General features: G+C 35.3%; 1 long non-coding RNA gene across 1 annotated transcript in view; it reads left to right on the top strand.

The window, feature by feature from the left end:
- LOC110345666 (uncharacterized) overlaps nucleotides 1-21,233 on the top strand; it is a 57,372-nt gene extending 36,139 nt beyond the window's left edge. Inside the window, exons 4-5 of the long non-coding RNA XR_002389131.2 lie at nucleotides 19,636-19,738; nucleotides 20,558-21,233. This is a non-coding gene — a long non-coding RNA (uncharacterized LOC110345666). The remainder of the gene's footprint in view (nucleotides 1-19,635; nucleotides 19,739-20,557) is intronic.
- The last annotated feature ends 244 nt before the right edge of the window (nucleotides 21,234-21,477 follow it).

Genomic DNA, 21,477 nt, shown 5'->3' with positions numbered 1-21,477 from the left:
TGTAGGCTGTGTCTTTACTATGTTGATGGTTTCCTTTGCTGTATTGAAGCTTCTTAGTTTGATATAATGAGTCATTCCAGGGGGACTTCCTGGAGCTGATGCTGAGTTGTCAGGGCTCCTTGGCTGCCGTGTGGGACTTTGGTGGCCCAGCTGCTCAGAACCACCTTTCTGGCTTCTTCACTGACAACACCTACCCCATTCCCCATAGCCTGGCTCTCAAGATGGCACTGTGCAGCAAGAGCCTAAGTGGGAGAGGACAGAAGGTGGGCTGGGCTTTTTATCTAGGAAATGTAACAATGTGCATTCCCTACAGCTCCTTAAATTGGCCCAGCATTTGTGTGGGAAGAAGGCTTCTCCAGAAACAAGTACTTCAGGTATCTGTAGTATTAGTAGGAACTATAAGGGACTTCATGCTAACCCTTTGTCTGTCATGTGAAATCCATCTTGATTCAAAGTGGACCTCCACTGAGAAGTGGGACATTAAATGCTGTGTCCTTAGTTCCCTGCTTTATACAGTATCAAGTATTTCTGTGCTTTGCGACACCTCCAACAAATCTTCATTGCTTTCTGGCTCTCTGCCTCAAACTCTCCAGTAGTGGTGGGCAAAGAAACCAGAGAGGGCAGATTAGGGCACGAAACAGGTTCATATGGGGATTTATTTTCTTAGAATGTTTATATTAAATATATTTCTGTAAATATTTTGTGTGTATGCTGGTTGTCAGAACAGACATTTTAAGATCTTGGTATGTTATTTCTTCTTTATATTTGACTGGTTGACTTGTCCTTAAAAAGAGTGAGAATTACTGCCATGATGTAACGAGAAGATATTTTATTTGCTTCAACCTTATTGAAAAGGATAACACAGATTTACTGGAGAGGACCTTAGATTTAACTTCTGAAGTGATTCCAATTAAAAATCTTTGCTCTTCTAATAAGTATGGATTTTGAATGCCTGGAAAAGTTTTCAGAAGCCATAGAAACAGATATTTTGCAGAACAGATGATTGACAATTTTTGAATTTTTAAATTTTATTCAATATTTTGAGAGAGATCCCCTATTTATGGAGGATAGTGTTAGACATTATGGTAATTAATCATCTTTGTTAATAGCTTTGTGTAGGCCTCTCAGCTCATTGTTTTTAAGTGTACAAAATTTGCATTTTATGCATGTTTGTTTTTAGTCAATATATACTTTTAGTATTAGCAACCCAAAAAACACAGTATTATATCATTATGCAGGTAATTTATCTCAAATTTACCTATAAATGTATAAATATTTCTTAACTTTCTGTGGGGTTATGACCCCAATACTGTAAAGCCATCATAACTTGAAAATATTGTAAATAAAAAATACATTCATAATACTTAACCTATGAAACATCATAGCTTAGCCAAGCTGCCTTAAACATGCTCAAAACACATTAGCTTATTGTTGGGTTATTTCATCTATCATAAAACCTGTTTTAGAATACAGTTGAATATCTTGTGTAACTTTTTGAAGACCTATATCCCAAATGCTCAGGTGGCACACTGTACTGTAGATACTGGCTGTTTACGCTGCAATTGGGTGGCTGCCTGGAGCTGTGGCCCACAGCCCAGTATCATGGCAGAGTGCCCTCCTACATGTCACTCACCAGAGAAAAGATGAAGATCCCAAATTCAAAGTACACTTCTCTTGAATGTGTGTAATTTTTGCACCATTGTAAAGGTGAAAACCCTTAAGTTGAATCATTTTAAGTCAGAGACCACCTTGATTTGGTATTTAACTTGTTGAATAATTTATATTTTTCAAATTTTAAATCCATTGCTTTTTATTTTAACTTATACTTAAAACAATAAGATCCAAAAAGACTTATTATTTTTAATCAGGTATTCTATTTGTTACCTCTGTGTGCAATATTTAAAAAATCTTATTGATAATATATTTCACATAAATAACCCGACACTGTTAGTTTAACTTTTTCAAGATTAGATAGCTATTCAATTACAAATCCAAACACTGGTTTCTAATATCTGGGATGCTTTCTTATCTTTGACACACAATATGGGGCCCTGGTTTACCCCCTGCAAAGAAAAACAGATTTTGATAATCAAAATAGGTAGGCATATTTGTAGACCTTTATGGACGGTAAGATTTGGTTGGATTGAGTAAGGGTTTCATCTTTACTTCACTGGATTCTCTAGCAGTTTTCTACCCATCCTGCCTTACCCATTTTTGTTATGTTTTGCCATGAAACGTCTTTAATTAAGGCCCCTGACATAAATAGTGTAGAAACAAAAAATTAAGGGCTACTAACTGAATTATAAGTACTAAGTTTATAAAGAAGAGGTAATGAAGTTTTTAAATAAAGTTGAGGTCTAGTCTATTCTTAATAGTAAATTGGCTTTACAACTAGAATCATTTCTCCTTACAGAGAAGGATGGGATTAAAGGATTCATGTAGCTTTTTAATTATGTTTTGCTGCAGCTGTAGCCTCAAACTGGAAGAAGTACAGGCAGGTTTGGGATGTGCTGCTATTCCAGGAAATTCAGGCAAAAGTTCAAGTTAGGTTCCAAATAGTTTACCATAGTAACCTTCCACTAAAGGGAACCCGTTTAAGTAAGGTACCTACACAGCTTGTGCTCCATGAGTGAGTTGGATCTGACATAATCACAAAGGGCATTTTTGGATAGAGAGAGTGGTGATGCTTTCAGGACACATCAGGATATATCCACTGGAGCCAATTAAACAGAAAAGCCCACGGCACCAACGTTTTTCTTACTGCACACTGATTACTTATAATAAATTGATGTTTCATATATTTCATAGCTTGGTCTGATTGTTTTGAAATCCAGAGATATTTTAGAGGAAGAAAGAAAGGGGAAGTTGTGGAGGTTGAAATCATACAGAGGCATTTGATTTGCTTGAACACTTTTGTCCTGAAAGGGCAGTGAGCATACTCAGCTTTTTTTATGACTAAGTGTTTTTATGTGCAACTCCTTCCTCTCAATCCCTCTTCCCATGTAATTCCCACAGAACCCAGGTGGTTGTGCTGGGAATGATGTCGCTGCTTCAAACAGGACAATTTGGCTGTTGCATGTATAGAGTATCAGATGTTTTGCCTTCCAGAGAAGGGGATTATGTGGGATCAGGCACCATTCCAATATTTTATCTGTGTTTTTGGAATTTGGAAATACATCTCAAAGTTTGGATCTCCATTTGAATGTGGGCTAGAAACCTAAGTGAACAGTTTCCTTCCAACTTATTGGACTTGCTATGCTGCATTCTTGTATCTGATTTTTCTTCTCATTTTTCACACAATTCTGCAAGAAAATATAACCTGGAAAAGCAAAAATATATTCATCAGAATTATGGTTTAAAACAAATGATATTTAGATTATATTAGAATATGCATCAATTTGAAATTGAAAATGAACTTGCATTGCCATTAAGATTGCCTGTGCATTTTAAGGTGAGAATTCCCTGTCCAAAGTGTTGTCATTTCTCATACCAAGACTGGAATCTCCATCTCTATTGTCTCGTTCCTATGTCATAGACAATTTTCTGTTGGGTAGCTAGAATCTTCCTTTGTTGTTTAGCTTCCACACAATGTACTTTTCTCATTACTGAGACAAAATACACACCCCCAAAGTTAAAGGAGGAAAGGTTTACTGTAGCTCAGTGGCATGGCAGAGGGGCATCACAGAGGAAAAAACAGCTCATGGCTTGGAGAGTGGAAGGCAGGAGGCAGCAAGAGCAGCAAGCTGCAAGCAATGCCAGCAGTCCTCTTTCTGTCTCTTATATCCGATGTAGGCTACTTAACCTTAGGGCAGATATCACTCACACCCAGGGTTGGGCATCCTTAATCCTAGCATCACACCCTGAATCAATCCCAATGTCACATCCTTAATCTCAGCAGCACATACTCTAGGTCCAGTCACCTCCAAAAAGTTCCACCTATGACCACATGAGGCTTTGGGGGCAGCATTTAGATATGAGCCATAACACTGAGGGGGAAAAGCACCTTATCGACAGTCTATTACCCTCTATTTTTAGACATTCTTAATTCTATGAGCTAAAAAGTTACTAACTAAAACATAGCCTTAACAAACTTTAAATTTGTATTCTTTATGAGAATACTGATGGACCTATACTTTTCCCGCTGCATGCATGTTAACCCAGACCAGTCCAAGTGTCCAAAATAAGAACACAGACATGTTTTAGTCCCACTTCTCTTTCATTTCTATTCAGAAGAGCTGCTCTGTTATTATTTTCTACCCTTATAATATCACCTCTCATTGTTCTGCCTTTATAACACCATGTCTCAATCTTCTTTGAAAGAAGAACTTTCTGTCTTTCCTACTCAACTTTTTAGTTCTTCAGAGGTCAATTAACTATGGCCATTGGTCAAAATCTGACCTAAAATCTGTCTTTCCAAGACAATTTTATTGAAACACAGTCACATTCACTTTCTTATATGTATTGCTTCTAATTACCTTTGCTATACTGTGGCAGAGTTGAGTACATTTGAATAGCCTAAAATGGCAGAATTGATAGAAACTGAACAGCTTATGAAGAGTAAAATACTGTATCTGCTTTGTGGTCCTCTGCAGGAAAATTTTGTTAACCATTGAATTATGCTCTATTTAAAACATATTTATTGAATATGTAAGATTTTACTATGTGCTGGAGGATATATATCTTAATAAAAGCTGTAATCCTGTCAGAGAGCTAACATTCTTGCAGAGAAGACAGGCACATCAGCAACAGCTTAAATGCAGAACATAGTAAGTGCTCTAAAAGTGAATTTAGTAGACGTTTAATGAGTAAGGAATATGGAATAGATAGTTATGGTATAATGACCAAGAGAAGTGGTTTAGAAGAGGGCTTCATGTAAAGGTAGTCTTTGAATTTTTAACCTGCAAGACAAGAGAAGCTATTATGGTAGAGCTACATTCTTTGGGGAAGAGAAACATGAGCAAAGTCACAAATGGAGAGACTTCTTTGAGAAATAGCAGATAGTTCTGTTTTGCTAAACCAAGCATGTGGTGAGAGACTGATAGAAGTTGGAAAGGCAGGCTGGGGCAGATCCCAAAGAACTGTCAGTAGCTGAGATACTTCCATTATCCATAGTTGTTGGGGTTTTAAAAACAGTTTGGTGGAGAACAGAGGAAAGGGAAATCAGACTAGAAGCTAGTTTATCTTACTTGTGCAGATACTCATAAGACTTTTCTAAACATCCATCTTTCTGCTGTTTTGTAGCTTGGCTTACCTATCTTATTTATTTGCTTTGGAAGCTCTTTTCTTCAGAGAGCAGAGGAAAAAAAGAAAAACATATCTCTGTTCAGATGAAATCACTGCTTTCTTATGTCAAGTTGGCATGGATTTTTGTAGGGAGTGGTGCTGGGTAAGGTTGCTTTATAAAGTCTTTGTTTCAAGGAGAAGACCAAGATCATTAACCCTGTCAATGACTTTGTAAATGTAAATATAAAACCCCAGAAATTTCAGTTATTATTACAAGCTGAAAGTTTATTATTTATTGGAGGGATTAGATCAAGCTTCAGGAATAACAGTTTACATCCATTTCCTGTTTTCTTAGTATTTGACAGAGATTTCTTCCTCTTGAAATGAATTTCCCTTCATATTGCAGTAGGGATTAAGCAAACTGAATTAAAAGAATAGCCTTTTCTTTGCCATGAAAACTATTCTTTGTTTAATTAAAATATATTATTAATTAATAGATAACACTAATGGAGATTAACACAATGAGTCAATTTATTTTTCCTTCCATCAGAAACAGTGTTTTCAAACTTCTTACTGTGGTATTTATCTTCATTCAACTTCAAATCCCTCTCATCTCCTTTGAAGTCTCACAGAAATGTTGCTATCACACTTCAGAGCTCAGAAATACTCTTCCAAATCCCTAATCAATTGGGTTATCCAAAGGGTAACAATAACTAGCAATTACATAGGACTTTCATTATACAAAATGCTTTTAACAGATTATCTCATTTTACTTTCAAAAACTTATGAGGTGAATGCTATCATCTTCTCACAAGTTGGAAATGGAAATTTCATGAAGTTAACTGTTTTCTTCAAGATTTCATATAAAAAAGTGACAGACTTCAGAATCAAAATGTTAACTTTAGAGCCTGTGATTTTTCAATTGACCTGGACTGATTTGTTTTTGTTTTGCTGAAATAATATGCAGATACAGCCAGAAGTATTGTAAACAGTGATTCCTTGCCATCAGAACCAGCTGAAGTCCCAAGAGAGGCTTCTCAGATAAAGCAGTGTGGAGCATTTGGGCTCACTCAAGCAAAATTCACTGCAGAAGTTTTTTCCTTTTTTGCCTATGATCAGCTTTTGCAGGACAAGGACAGTCCACATCCAGAGAGTGCACTGCCTCTAACATGAGATCAGAATTCAAACTCCCTGTCTCAATCTATTTTTTTGTTACTATACCTAAATACTAGAGACTGGATAATTTATAAAGAAAAGAGTTTTGCTTAGCTCATTGTTCTAGGTGTCCAAGAGTGTGGCACTAGCATGTGGTCAGGACCTGGTGAGTATGTTCCTGCTGGCTCATGATGTGGTGGATGCATCACAAGGTGAAGCAGAGAAAGCATGCTCACTTGATCTCTCCTTATAAAGCCACTGTTATAATCATCGGAGCCCCACCTTCATGACCTTTTCTAGTCCTCATTACTTCCTTAAGGTCCCACCTCTGAATGCCATTAACATTATGACTTTGACTTAAATTTCCAGTAAGTGAATTCAGGGAACACACCCAAACCATAGCACTCACTTAGTTCATATTCTCTCCCCCTGCCTTCTCCCTCTCTTTCTTCCTCTCCCTTGATACTCCTGACCTATCATATTCCACATTTCTAGGTAACAGTGTGCTGATGATGCTATTGTAAGCCCTTGGCATAGGCTTGGTTCTGACAGATATCATCAAAGAGAGACTGTAAATATGTAAGTCTGGTTTTTTTTTGGTTTTCTTGGCACCGGGGATTGAACTTGGAACCTTGTACTTGCGAGGCAGGCAGCAGCACCACTGAGCTAAATCCCCAGCCCTGAGACGGTAAATGTGTGTAAGAGTTGTATTACAAATTATCTTTAAGGTGTAAGGAGCATCCTTTGGCTTGAGGAAGGGAGGATAAGATTCTGGAAAGGATATGAATGACAATATTCCCTCTCCTACCTTTCCTTTTTGGTCTTTCTATCCTGATTTGCTATGCAGTGATTCCTAAAGGCTCATGTATAAACCAGCATTGATCTGTGAACAAATTATCTGAGTCTTGGAAAATTTTTTTTAATGGAGAGATAAATCTTTTGCAAAGGAGAAGGGGACTGAGAGGTGGAGGAAGGTGAGGGAAAGGTGACTTACAAAGAATTAAGGTGTGTTATTTACATGTTCCAACTCCTCACAATAAATGTAATCATGTACTACAAACATGTACTCATTAAAATAAAACTTTGAAAAAAATTTCTTTTAAGAAATTTTGCTGATAATGATAATTTGAAAGGAAAACAATCACTTGGCAAAATACAATTGTGCAATCCTTTGTAGATTCATTAAAGCTTTTGAGAAAACTTTTCCTGGTCCATTGTATAGAACAGTTTCTGCCCTAGAACCCTTGTGTGCCAGGATTTAAACATGGTGAATTAGACACTCATTTTTGCCCTGGAGTTCAGGGCCTAGACAGATGCTAATAATGATTTTCAGCCTGGAAGACTTGAGTATGTTTTCTGACTGCATTGATACTGTTAGGGATACCACAAATAACAGAAGGGCTTCATGGACTACTTTGTGGACTCTGTCGCCAGGTGGTGCCACTTATGTGATAGTCTCTTTTAGTCTATGCAAAGAGGATTCCTGGAGTTGTGCAGTGCACAGCTTTCCCAAGCTTATACAACAGTGTTTATCCTGTTAGGGTCACTGTGGCTATGGTGTGACTTCTGTTTTAATTATCTGCTTCCTGTTCCTAGTCTGCTAGTCACCTCTTTGTACATACTTATGCCTTCTAAGGGCTACTTTATCTCTGTGACTCATTTAGAATCCAGTGGTCCCCCAACCCCACTAAGAGGTACTCTGAAACTTCATGGCCAAAAAGGGGATTACAGTGTTAAATGTGATAACTACACTGTTCATTTTCTAAATATTTAAAGAGCAGTCTTGATGTAGGCAAAATGAAGAGTGCAAAAAAACTTGACCTAAGAATTGCTAACTATATAACTTAGAGCAAAATACTTAAGCTCTTCGGGGCTTTAATTTATTCATATGCAGAATGACGATGGTAATATGATTGTTTTTATTTTTATAAAAGATTAATTATAGTAATGGATATAAAGCATTTGAAATTGAAATTAACACATAGTGCAACATAATACTTGCATGTAATCAAAAATTATAAGCTATGGTCTCATCTGTCATGTTATTTAGGCTTTGTTATTTGATATGTTAGGAATTATCATGTCTTTGGTGGATGGACTCATGCCTATGTAGCATTCCTCTCTGAATCTGGTAATGTTTTTCTCTGAAGTCTACTTTAATATTAATGTAGCACATATGTTTCTTTTGATTGGAGTTTTAATATTTTTTCCATCCATTTACTTTTAGCCTACCTATAGCAGTATATTTGAAATGCTTCTTGTATATAGTAGGTAGTTGAGTCATCTACAAAAATCTATCCTGGTGATTTCTGTGTTTTCATATGTAACCATTTATATTTTAATTGGTATCTTTAAATCATTTTTGTTTAATGTAATTTTTTAATTCATATGATTTAGGTCTGCCACTTTTTGGTTTTGTTTGTTCTCTTTTTTACTTTTCCCTTTTAATTTTTCTAGCTTCCTATTGGCCACTTGAATCCTTTTTAGTGTTACATTTTACCTTCTATATTATGTGAAAATACCTCTCTGTAGAGGTTTTGAAAATAGTTTTATTGGTAGTAGTTCTAGAGATTGCCACACATTCCCATTTAAAGGTCTATGTACCCGAAGTTCTTTTTTTTTTTTTTTTTTTGGTACCGGGGATCGAACTCGGGTCCTTGCCCTTGCACAGCAGGCAGTGAAACCACTGAGCTAAATCCCTGGCCCTTGTATCCCAAGTTCAAATCAGCATACTCCTCCTCACAAGCGCAAGGACCCAATTTCAATCCTTGGTACCAAAGGGAAAAAAAAAATCAGCATGCTCCAAATCTGCTTTATAACCCCTTCCATTTTATTGGGCTTTAGGTGGAAGAGAGTATACACTGAGTGAAACTCATAAATCTCATCAAGAATATAAATTATATACTTGAGTGTATATTTTAAATTACAAAAATGACATCATGAAAAAACCCAAACCAAACAAAAACATGGAATTCCTTGCCCTTACTTGCCATTCCTTGATTTTTTAATATTTGCTGCATATAAAATCATATGAAGATTCTTTCACTTTTTTTCTTTTCTTTTTGGTACCAGGGATGGAACTCGGGACCTTGCGCTTGCGAGGCAGGTGTTGGCACCACTAAGCTAAATCCCCAGCCCTCTTTCACTTTTTTAAAATGAAATTTTTATATTTGATTCACTTTCAGTGTCCCAGAATCTGGATACTGGCAGATTTAGTGAACAAATTTAGACCCAAGACAACTGAGGAAACAGAGGTTATAGTCTTCAAACACAATCTATTTAGATTGAAAAGTAGCCTGTTCTTAATTTTGTAGGAATAGTTTCTTTTATTTAAAAGTATTACCACCCACATATGCTTTAGTAAACAAAATAGCTAATTTTTTCTTGACTTTTAAATTTTTATTAGAATATGTTTACAGTACATAACGATTACATTCATCAAGGAGGGTTGGTACATGTACATAACATATCTTAATTCTTTTTACATCCCCTTCTCCTCCCCTCCTTCTCCGTCCCTCTTTTGAACCCTTCCCATTTGGAAAAGATCTATATCTCTGTTTCCTACTCTCTATCTTTTGTTTTGGTCTTTAAATTATTTATACTTTGGTTTCTCATATCAGAGAAACTATATATATTTAAGCTAGTGTGTCTGATTTATTTGGCTTAGCATTATGGTCTCAAGGGTCATCAATTTTCCTACAAGTGACTCAAATTAATCCTTCTTATTGCAGAGTAGTATTCCATTTTGTGTAAATAGCGTATTTTCTTTATCTAATTATCTATTGATGGACATGTAGGATGCTTCCAAGATATAGCTGTTATGAGTTGTGCTGTTATAAACATGGATATGACTATATCACTGTACATGATAATTTTAACTCTTTTGGGAAGATATGTAAGAGAGAAGTAGCTGGGTCAAATTCTTGAGGCATCTCTATACTGATTTACATAGTGGTTGTACTAGTTTACATTCCCATTAGCAATGTAGGAGGGTTTCTTTTTTTTTTCCTGCAGCTTCACCAACAACTGTTATGATTTAACTTCTTGATGGTAGTCACTTTTTCTGGAGCAAAGTGTAATCTTAGTGTTGTTTTAATTTGTATTTCTGTAATGGCCAGAGATGGTGGACATTTTTTCATGTATTTACTGTCCATTTGTACCTCTTCCTAGGAGTATCTGTTCCATTCAGTTGTTCATTTTTGATTGAGTCTTTTATTTTGTGGGTTCTAATTTATTTAAATTCTTTATATATTATAAATATTAGTCCTATGACTGATGACTAGCTGGTAACACTTTTTGGTCTTTCTATAGGTTGTGTCTTCACTCTGTTGGTTGTTTCCTTTGCAGTGCAAAAGAATTTTAATTTGATATAATCCAATTTGTTGATTCTGAAGCAGGAAACAGTGGGGACCCTGGACAGACAACTCTTTAACACAAAGGTAGAAGTAAAAAGTGGCTTTTAATGATGCCAGCAGCTCAGCAAGTGACTCCTGTCAGTCTAGAGAGCCCCAAATAGAAAAGTTTGCACTTCCTTATATACCTCTTTTTTTTTTACACCTATGAAACTTAATTCCATTGGAGTTTCCCTGAGAATATAGCAAGCAGGATTTACACAAAGCAGAGCAGTGGGTGTGTAGGGGAGAGCAAAGAGTTCTGGCAGGACTTTCTGAGCCCATTATGCTCCTTTGGTGACAGATTACAGAAGTTGTCATGGCTACTCAGGTACATTCTTCAGAGAGCATAATCTATAGTTAACCTATAGTTGCCTAATAACACAGTTAACCCATAGTTGCCCAATTCCATATGGAGGGATGGTTTCTCTCAGTTCTTGGTATTATTTCTTGTTCAATTGGATTCTGTTCAGAAAATCCTTGCTTATGCCTATGTGCTCAGGGATTTTTACCTGTTTTATCTTCCAGCAGATTAAATGTTTTTGTTTTGATACTTAGGTAATTAAGCCATTTTTATTTTATTTTAGTGCATGATGAGAGATATGGGTCTAGATTCAATCTTCTGCATGTGTACAGCCATTTTTTTCCCTGTACCATTTGTTAAAGAGAGATCAGTTTTGGTAATTCATATGCATCTAGGAATCTATCCATTTTTAAAAAATTGTCCAGGTTTTTAAAGTAGTTGCTAATAATCATCTGGATTTCAGCTGTTTCCATTGTGATTTCTCCTTTTTTGTTTCTCATGGCATTGACATGAGTTTTTACTTCTTTTAATAATATTGGCTAAGGGTCCATTTTTCTTTTGAAGAGTCACCTCTTCAATTCATTGAGTATTTGTATTTTTTGTCTCAATTTTATTAATTTCCTCTCCGATCTTTATAATTTCCTTCCATGTACTGCTTTTGATTTGGATTGTTCTTATTTTTCCGGGACTTTGAGGTGTATCTTTAGGTTTTTTATTTGGGCTCACTCTGTTTTTATAATCTGGGTATTCATAGCCATAAATGTCCCTCTTAGGACTGCTTTCATTGTGTCCAGTATGTTCTGGTATGTTGCATTCACATTATCATTTGATTCTAAGAATTAATTTCTTCTGTGGCCATTGATTATTCAAGAGTGTATTGTTTAATTTCCATGTTTTTCCATAATTTCTGTGGTTTCTTTTGCCATTGATTTCTAGTTTCATTGAACCATGAGCTAATAACTTACATGGGATAATTTTCATTCTTTTGTATGTATTTAGCCTGTTTTATGCACTACTATGTGATCTATTTTTGAGAAAGTTCCATGAGCTACCAAGAAGAACTTGTGTTCTCTTGTAGTTGTGTTGAACACTCTATAGATATATATGAAGTTTATTTGTTGATTTTTTTGTTACTTGATCTGTTTAGTTGTGTTAGTAGGGTATTGACACCCCCTACTTATTTGTATTGATGTTTATCCTATCTTTTATGTCCAGTATTGTTTGTATTTTGAAGTTAAGTGAACTAATATCAATGCATATATATTTACCATTCTTATCTCTTCCTGTTGAATTATTCCCTTAAAGTGTATTGATTTTCTTTGCTTCTCCTGATTAGTTATGGTTTGAAGGACACCTTGTCTGAAAATAAAGTAGTTACTCCTACTTGGTTTTAGGTTTCTGTTGCATGGAATATTGTTTGCACCCTTTGATTTTTAGTCTATGAAATTTTTTTTGATTAAATGTGTTTCTTGTATGCAATATAGCATTGAGTTTTGTTTTTTGAGCGAATCTGCCAATGTGTGCCTTTTGATATGGGCATTGAATCTGTTATTGAGAGTTATTACTGAAATATATTGACTTATTCTTGTCAATGTATTTTTCCTGTTGTGGATTACATCCCAGTTTTCCCCTTCTACTTAACTGCTCACTGTACCTTACATATTTTTTCCACTGGATTTTTGCCATCATGGCTTTATTGTCTCTTTCTATGATATCCTTGAGAATTTTTGGAGTGCTAGTTGGGTGGTCATGAATTTTTCCAAGTGCTCTTTCTTATGGAAAGATCATATTTCTTCATTACATTTGAAAGGTAGTTTTGCAGGATATATCAACTTAAGTTTGAAGTTGTTTTCTTTCAAGGCTCGAAAAATTTCACTCCAAATTTTCCTGGCTTTGAAGGTTTGTGTTGAGAAGTCTGCGTAATTTTAATGGGTTTATCTTTATAAGTAATTTTGTTGCTTTTCTCTAATAATAGCTTTTAACATTCCATCCTTAGGTTGGACTTCTGAGTTTTTGACTATGATATGTCATGGAAAAATTCTTTTCTGATTAAGCTATTTGTGGTTCTCTATGCTTCAGTTTTATATATATATATATATATATATATATATATATATGCATGTTAAATACTTTCCTTATATATGGAAAACTTTTGCTGATTTCTGTAAACAGGGTTTTTTTCATAGTAGTCACACCATCCTTCTGATTTTTCACTGTTAGCCTTGTTTACATCATCTATTCTTCTTTGCATCATCTAGAAAATGTATCAATTTTCCATGATTTTTTATTGTATTTAAGCCATCTCTGGGTGTATGGTCACTTGAGTCACATTTATTTTCTATATTTGACACTCTGTCCACATTGGTCACTTCTTCTGGTTATACTTCAATAGAATATTTTATTTTCTGTATTTCAGTTTGGTTGTTCATCATGGACACAATCAATAGACTTGAACAGACATTTGAAAATGAGGAAATTCACATGGCTAAAATTTATATTAAAAATATACAACCTGGTTAGTAATCATGAACACACCAATTAAAACCACTAATTAATATCACCATATATATACCAGATTAAAGAAAAAGCAAAAAGAGTGATACAACTATGTGTTGGTGAGGATAAACTGTAAAAATTTTTATATATTATTGATGGCAAAAAATTTAATACAACTACTTTGGAAAAATCTCTGGAATAAAGCTGAGTAATATATGAACAATTCCTTTTTTATCTATATAACATAGAAGCAGTGGGACACATGTTAATTAGGATTATTGTAACAACATTTGTAATGAGATTATTTATAGTTGCTCCAAGATCGACAAACTAAATTAATATATGGTGGTAGAGTCATAAAATAAAATATTACAGAATATCAAAATGAGTACAGCTATATCCACTTTGTATTTCCATGAATCAACTTTGTCCATTATCCATTTTATCAGTTTTCTACTCTAGTGACATTCACATAAACTATGGAAATGTTTCATTCTGCATGTTGCAAATGTGGCAGTTTGTCATATTTATGCTTACTTCTTATCAGATTTAAGTGCTATGTGGCATTTGAGCTCAAAGAACAAAGCAAAATAAAAAATTGTGATATTGAGTCTATTGCCTCGCAACAAGTCTTGCATTATCATCTCTTAGGTCTTGAAAATGATCATTGGGAATTCCAGAAAACAAAATACAGAGATCAACCTAGCAAGAATTTAATGGAAAGGGAAGATATCAGCTAATCTGGCATTATTTTCAGAATCTGTATTTGGGACCATTTGAAATTTAATTGCTTTTCAAAAACTTATAATTTTAGTCTCTCTGTCTCTACCCCCCCCCCTCTCTCCACCATAAAGAGTTGAAGAAGAATAAGCTCTCTATCTTAGGCTCTCAAAATTCTGGTGGAACACTAAACATTCTATAGCTGCTTTAGGCTTACAAGATTTCATGCAAGGCTTATGGAAATAATTCTGGTATTAAACCATAGCTCTCTTTAGCATCAGTCTACAACTGGTCCAATAGCAGTGCATGCTTTCTGGGATGACTTTTATCCTACTAGGCACTGTAGATCTGGCAAGCTCTGATGTCTCCTTAAATTAGTTCTAACCCATCAGTAGTAAAAATAGCAATAGCAGTCATTTTCTCACCTGCTTTTGATCGCATTTGCTAGTTTTCTAAGCATAAGTACCAAACATGAATGGCACATACCATGATTACAGGTACATTGGCAAATTTAAATTGTATTTCCCAGGGAGAATTTGGCTTTCAAACTTAAGCTTTCTTTTGCCTCCAGGTATAAAAATCACTGCACTGCAGAGTAAATGTGTCATAATGTCTTCTGAAGCAGAGGAAACAAGATTATTACATTAAGATTCACTAAATTATCACTAGAAGACAACTTAAAGACTGCCTGCCTCATCTTATAGCTTGCACTTTCTTTGATCCAAGATCTATGCAACAGCCAGATTGATTGGAGCATCAATAGCTAATTTGTGCTCCCTTAGTTCTTCCCTTCTGGAATGAAGTGTTTATCCTTGGTTTATCAAATATCCTGATACTTGTGGCTACAACTTCTGCAGTTTGAAATAAGTTTATATACATCCTGAGATCTGGTTAACATTGTTATTTTCAGCCACTGTTCCCTGATCAGCTGAAGGGTATTCAGTTTTCTCACTTAGAAACTGAATGAATTGGACAAAATGTCTCTTACATCTAGGTTGGTTACCTTAGACCTGAGCTTGTATTTAGACATAATGACCTTTACCCCTGTTTTTGCAAGACAAGTTCTTGCATTCAGGTTGGGACACCACGCCCTAAAAAGATACTCTGAAAAGCAAAGTATTCTAATATTCTGCCTATCATCTCATGAGAATCTTGAAGGCCATGTACTAGAGTCTACCTCAGTGTTTCTGTGTTAGAGGCATGAGAATGAGGTAGGATATTGAAGATCCAGTCAAGCTTGGGAAGATGTAGTCTCAGATGATATCTGAATTGCAGCAGAACATTTGTTGTTCTCAGCTGTTTCTTTAGGGAAGTCTGTTGTACAGCCGTAGATAATTAATACAGTTGTTGAATGATATCTTTGAGTAATATTAGAGCTGACACATATTAATGAGATGATGCTAGGTAATGAAACTAAGAGATTCCACACTCCTAGGGCACAGAAGGTGAGCCGGTCCCAGCACCAGGAAGGAAGCACCCCTGCTGCCATTCCACGCTCCTAGGGCAGAGAAGGTGAGCCAGTCCCAGCACCCAGAAGGAAGCTCCCCCACCACCATTCCATGCTCCTAGGGCAGAGAAGGTGAGCTGCACAGGCACCAGAGGCACCCCCCCACCCGCTGTGAAAATGATAAGACACATAAACAAGCCTCAAAAATGACTTCCAGATCACCTACAGCAACCTCAAAGGGAAACAAGATAGAACAACCTGATATTCAACCACCTGGACTCTCTGAACTGGCAAAAAAAAGAAGATCTGGGAAAAATGAAATCAGAAATAATTACTCAGATAACAGCAAAGATTGTGTTCATGGTGCAAGACATGATTAATAAATCTAGAGAGGACACAGATTAAAAAAAATAGAGGATCTGAGGAACATGATGGAATCGCAACATAGGAAACAAATGGAATCCATAAAACAGATGCAAACAGATTTCCAAGAGATTAAAAACTCCATCGAAAGTCTGCACAGCAGAATGAACCAATGTGAGGATAGAATTACACATATAGAAGATAACATTGCAATTAGTGAAGAGGAAAAGAAAACTTGCTTTGAAATTGTAAGGGAACATGAGAAATCAATCCAGTGGCTGCTAGATGATGCAAAGAAGAATAATATAAGACTGACTGGAGTCAATGAAGAAACAGGAGAGAGTGCAGATGACATAAAAAAACTCTTCACAGAAGTGATGGCAGAAAACTTCCCAAGCAGCGGAAAAGAACTTGACATACAGATAAGTGAGGCATACAGGACTCCAGCTAGCCTTAATAAAAAAAAATCTACATATAGGCAGGCATATAATAGTTAGGATTCTAGAAATCCAACACAAGAACAAAATTCTACAAGCAGTGAGAGAAAAGAAACAAATCACATACAAAGGAAAGCCCATCAGAATCACAGCTGACTTCTCAATGCAAACCCTCAAGGCAAGAAGAGCTTGGAGTGATACATTTCAAGCCCTAAAGGAAAACAGCCTCCAACCCAGATTGATGGACCCTGCAAAACTATCTTTCAAACTTGATAGAGAAATAAGATGCTTTCATGATAAAGAGCACCTCAGGAACTTCATGAATACCAAACCAGCACTCCAAAAAATTTTAGACAATACCCTAGGAAAAGACAATGAGGATCACAACCCCAGGAAACCCAGCAGAATGAATCCATTGGGCGTGACAAATTAAATGCAAAGGGGGAGAATCCAACAAAAAGAAAAAGTAATGACAAGGCTTTTAAAACTTTTGACTTCATCTCCCTAATGAGTGTATAATTCAGTCTTATTATTGTACTGGTTAGTATTTTTCTGATTCTAGAATTACACACCATTCCTTGTGCTATACTGGCTATTTATCATCTTCTTATGTCTACTTTTTAATTGGGTTGTCTATTAATGAGCTCTAAGAATTCTTTATATATTCTGGTCATAGGTTATATGCAGTGTAAATATGGTCTGTTTAAGGACTACTTTTCATTTTAATGATGTCATTTAAAGTTCTAAATTTTGATGGAATCTCATTTATCAATTTTTTTCTTTTATACATCATGTTTTTTTGTATCCTAGGTAGTTCTTGCCTACCTGAAATTCATAAACATTTTCCCTTATACTTTCTTCTTAAAGTTTTATACTTTTAGACTTTCATATTTAGGTTCATAGATCCCTTCAAGTTATTTTCATGTATGGAAATAAGGGGTTGAGGTTAATTTTTTATACACGAATACCAGGTATTCTAGTGCCATTTGCTGAAAACACTATCTCTTCCTCGGCTCTTGAATTGAGTTTATATTCTATAAAATGCTAATGTTAAATAATCTTTCAAAACTCAGGGGGCCATATATGTGTGGTTCTATTTCTAGATTCTGTGTTTTATTTCAATGATCTATATGTCTTTTCTTACACCAACACTGCCTTGATTACTGTAGCTTTAGAAGAAGTCTTAAAATTAGGTACTAAATGTCTTCCAATACTGTTTTTTTTTTATTTTAACTTTTCTAGGTCCTTTGCACTCCTACATGACTTTTAAATTTCAATATCAAATTCTTCATTTATAGCAGGTATACATAGACCTGAATTTTTATATATACCTTGTGTTTTCTAATCCTGCTAAATTCAAATATGTTCTAAGGTCTCCTCAAGATTTCTTAGTATTTTCTCTGTAGATGATCATTTCATCTACACATAAAGATTTTGCTTCTACCTTGCCAATCCTATCCTAATTGTGTCATTTTATTGCCAGACTATTTTGGTTGGGCTTAGGTTTCAAAGTTTAATGGACAAATAAAGAGTAAGCATTATCTGCCTTTGTTCCCCACCTTAAGGAGAAAGCATTGTATCTTCTCCATTCATATAAGGCATTCTCACTGGAAGTATGGAGTACATGTCTTTAATCTGTTGAGAAGTTTCTGTTCTACTTCTAGTCTCCTGATAGCTTTTACCATGAACAACTGTAGAATTTAGTCCGATACTTTTTCTCCAACTAGTGACAGGATCATATGGCTTTTTCCTTTCCTTTGTTAAAATGATGACTTTTGGGGGTGGATCTTCCAATGCTGAACCAACACTGCCATCCCTATAACAAAACCACTTTCTACATCCTGCCAGATCTGACTTCTAATAGTTTGTTTTGTTAAACAAGTTTCTATCTATGTTCGTGCATTTTTCTTCTATTATCTTTATCCAGTTTTAGGAATAGCACAATGTTGATTTCCTAAAATGCGGGGAGAAGTGTTCCTTTTTATTTCTACTTTAAATGTTTGATATAATTTATCAGTTAAAATGTATATGAGCCTGTTGTTGTCATATAGGTAGGTTTTCAAGCTAGGAATATACTTTCTTTTATAGGTGTTATTCAAATGTTATGTTTCCTCCAGAGTTAGTTTCATTAATTTGTCTTCCAAGGTACTTCTTAGAAGTTGTCAAATTTATTTCAAAACAGATTTTTGAAATATCCTTTTTATATCCTTTTAAATTCTGTAAAATCTGTGGTAATGTCTCCTAGTTCTTGATATTTTAATTTTAAAAATGTATAATTGATATTGTGTAATAGGAAGTAAAGGTTTAAAGGAGCAGGGGAAGTGCGAGAGGTAGGGGAAAGGAAAGAAGGGAAAAAATATGAGAAAAGGAAAAAAATGGAAACAAAATCTTTGCAAATAGGGAAGGGTGGAGGGGGTGAAGGGAGGGCATGGGAAGGTGAAAAAAAATAAGAACCAAAATACTCATGTAATGGTACAAGACCCAATGATGTATGTAAATGTATTTTATACCCAAAATGTACCAATAAACTTAATGGGGGGGGGAAGAAACTAAGAGCATCTATATTTTTGTTTTTTCCTGATTAATACCCTGGTTGGAGCAGTTATAGACCTTCAAATTATGACCTTAAGGAAATAGCTGTCTTTGAAATTACTTTTTATCATATATATATAGATATATATATCTATATATAAAAGAAATTGACATTCTAGTACTATATAATTTTTAGGTATGAAGCTGAATAAGTTCTATGACTCCAATAGAGCCAGAGTCAAATTGTTCCTAAGGAGAACATTCCTTTTACTTAAACTGACCCTAGATATATTAACCTACTTATTAGCATAGAATCTGTTTCATTTATAGACTAAAGTCTTAAGGTCCTCAAAGGTTGGCCTGTCTTATGCACTTCTATAGCTCTTTTCCTAGCATTGTAAGTGATGCACATGGAATTAAACATTGCATATCAAAAACTTTAACTGCTGGAAAAGAGGAGCATCTTCTCTAATGAGTATTGTATCTATTATTACTGACTCTGTATCTTAATATGCTTTGAGAACTTCTCTCTGTTAGTCTAATTCATTTTGTTGCTATCCTTGATAGGCATAATCATGCTTAAAGCAAAAGGTGAGAAAAAAGAAAAAAGAAGAAAGAAAGAAAGAAAAAAGGAAAAATTTGCACTGGATTGATCAGACCCTTCTATGAGGTGAAGTAGCTTGATTCCTTATTGTATGCGTATATCTGGATGTGACTCTGTATCTGTCCATGGTCATCTAGTCTGTTCTTGGACATTTCATCCGTTATGATGCCATTATTATAATTGTTGGAGATTTCTTCTAAACTTTAGTAGGCAGTATTTGTTACTTGAATGTCTGTTAATCTGTTACATTTTAGTAATCTTCACCAAAATGAAGTTTCCATCTACTTCTTATCGATAAATCAGAATGAACATAGGTAGCAACATCATTTTTTAAAACTTGAAAAATGTTATCAATAAATGATATCACTGTCATGGAATATGTGCAGTGTAAATGTGTTTTCTGCCAGTTATACATTAGACTCTCACAGGGCAAGGGAAATTGAAACTGCCTTTCTAATGGATCATAAGTCTTGAAAATGATTTGAATTCATGGAGTAAATGTTGGCTTTGGAAACATTTGTTGATTTATCTTGGAATTTAAAAGAAAGATTTCTATGACAAATCAAATTAGTGCATTTTCATAGTCTACATTGCAGTTTTCCAGAATGATATTCTTCAAAGAAATAATATGGTATATGTAAAATTTTGTCCTATTAGAAAATTTATTATTATTATTTTGTCTCTATCTGCTAATTAAAAGACTATTAGAGATTATGACTGTGAAAATAAGTATTGAACTTGATAGAATTAAAGTCTCAGTCACTTTTCTCATCGCTGGGACAAAATACCCAACATCTGCAACTTAAAGGAGAAGAGATTTATTTTGGCTCACAGTTTGTAGAAGTTTCAGTCCTTGCATTGTTGACTGGCTTCAATGCACAACAGCATGGCAGAGGAGAAGCTGCTCATGTCCTGGCAGCTGGGAGGCAGAGTGAAGAGAGGAGGTAGAGAAGAAGAAAACCCTCACAGGCCAGCCCCTCGGTGATCCACTTCTTCTGACCAGATTCCACGTCCTAACAGTAAGTGAGCTATAAGCCCCCTTTATTAATCACTTTCTGAAAGCCTTACCCATGAGCACTCGATGCTCTTAGGGGTCATAGAGATTATGATTAAAAACAATGGTTTGCACCTCACAATCACCATATTTAATCAGTGGGTGAGGAACTTAGCTGGACCAGTTTAAATGAAGTACAGAGTTCTTATATAATTTCTTTAGCATTCCTCCTCTCTGCTTAACCACTACTAAGAAGGAAATTGTGACTGATTTCCTGATTTGGAATGGCTTTACAACCTTAACATGTCTCTCTTTGCCCCAGTTAAAGTTACAAGCATACTATAAGAATAAGTAGCTTCTCTTTTTGTTCAGGGAATTGCTTTAGGCACAGGTTCCTACCCTTTAGTTAGAAATCTTTGGTTCTCTCTGAGTCTCTGGTCTCTTTGTTGATTACATATTTATATGATCTCTTCCCCAGTCTCAACAGACTGACATTTCTGATATGCTGGCAGAGCATTGGTCAAGATTTCTTTTTTTCCAGAGATGTTCTTCAATTTTACTCTCTTTGATGCCCAGTGTGTGGCCTGGATAACTGTGATGCCTCATTGATAACTCACACTTACTCACCTTTTCTGAGTCAAAGCCCAGTGCTCCCCTGTCCTGTTACAGTGGACAGGCTGAGAAGCTAGGGTGTGTTCCATGGCTAAGTGTTCAGGGTGCTATTTTAAGGAAGACTTAGGTTATGATAAAATAAACATTTTCTTCTAAGTGGCAGAATTTTAGTGACAGTCTAAATCTTTATGATAACATT

Source organism: Heterocephalus glaber, unplaced genomic scaffold (assembly GCF_053883595.1).
Source record: "Heterocephalus glaber isolate CG9 unplaced genomic scaffold, H.glaber_assembly_v1.0 deba00001472, whole genome shotgun sequence".
Taxonomy (NCBI): domain Eukaryota; kingdom Metazoa; phylum Chordata; class Mammalia; order Rodentia; family Bathyergidae; genus Heterocephalus; species Heterocephalus glaber.
The sequence above is the reverse complement of the archived record's forward strand: the minus strand, read 5'-3'. Positions and strand labels throughout refer to the sequence as shown.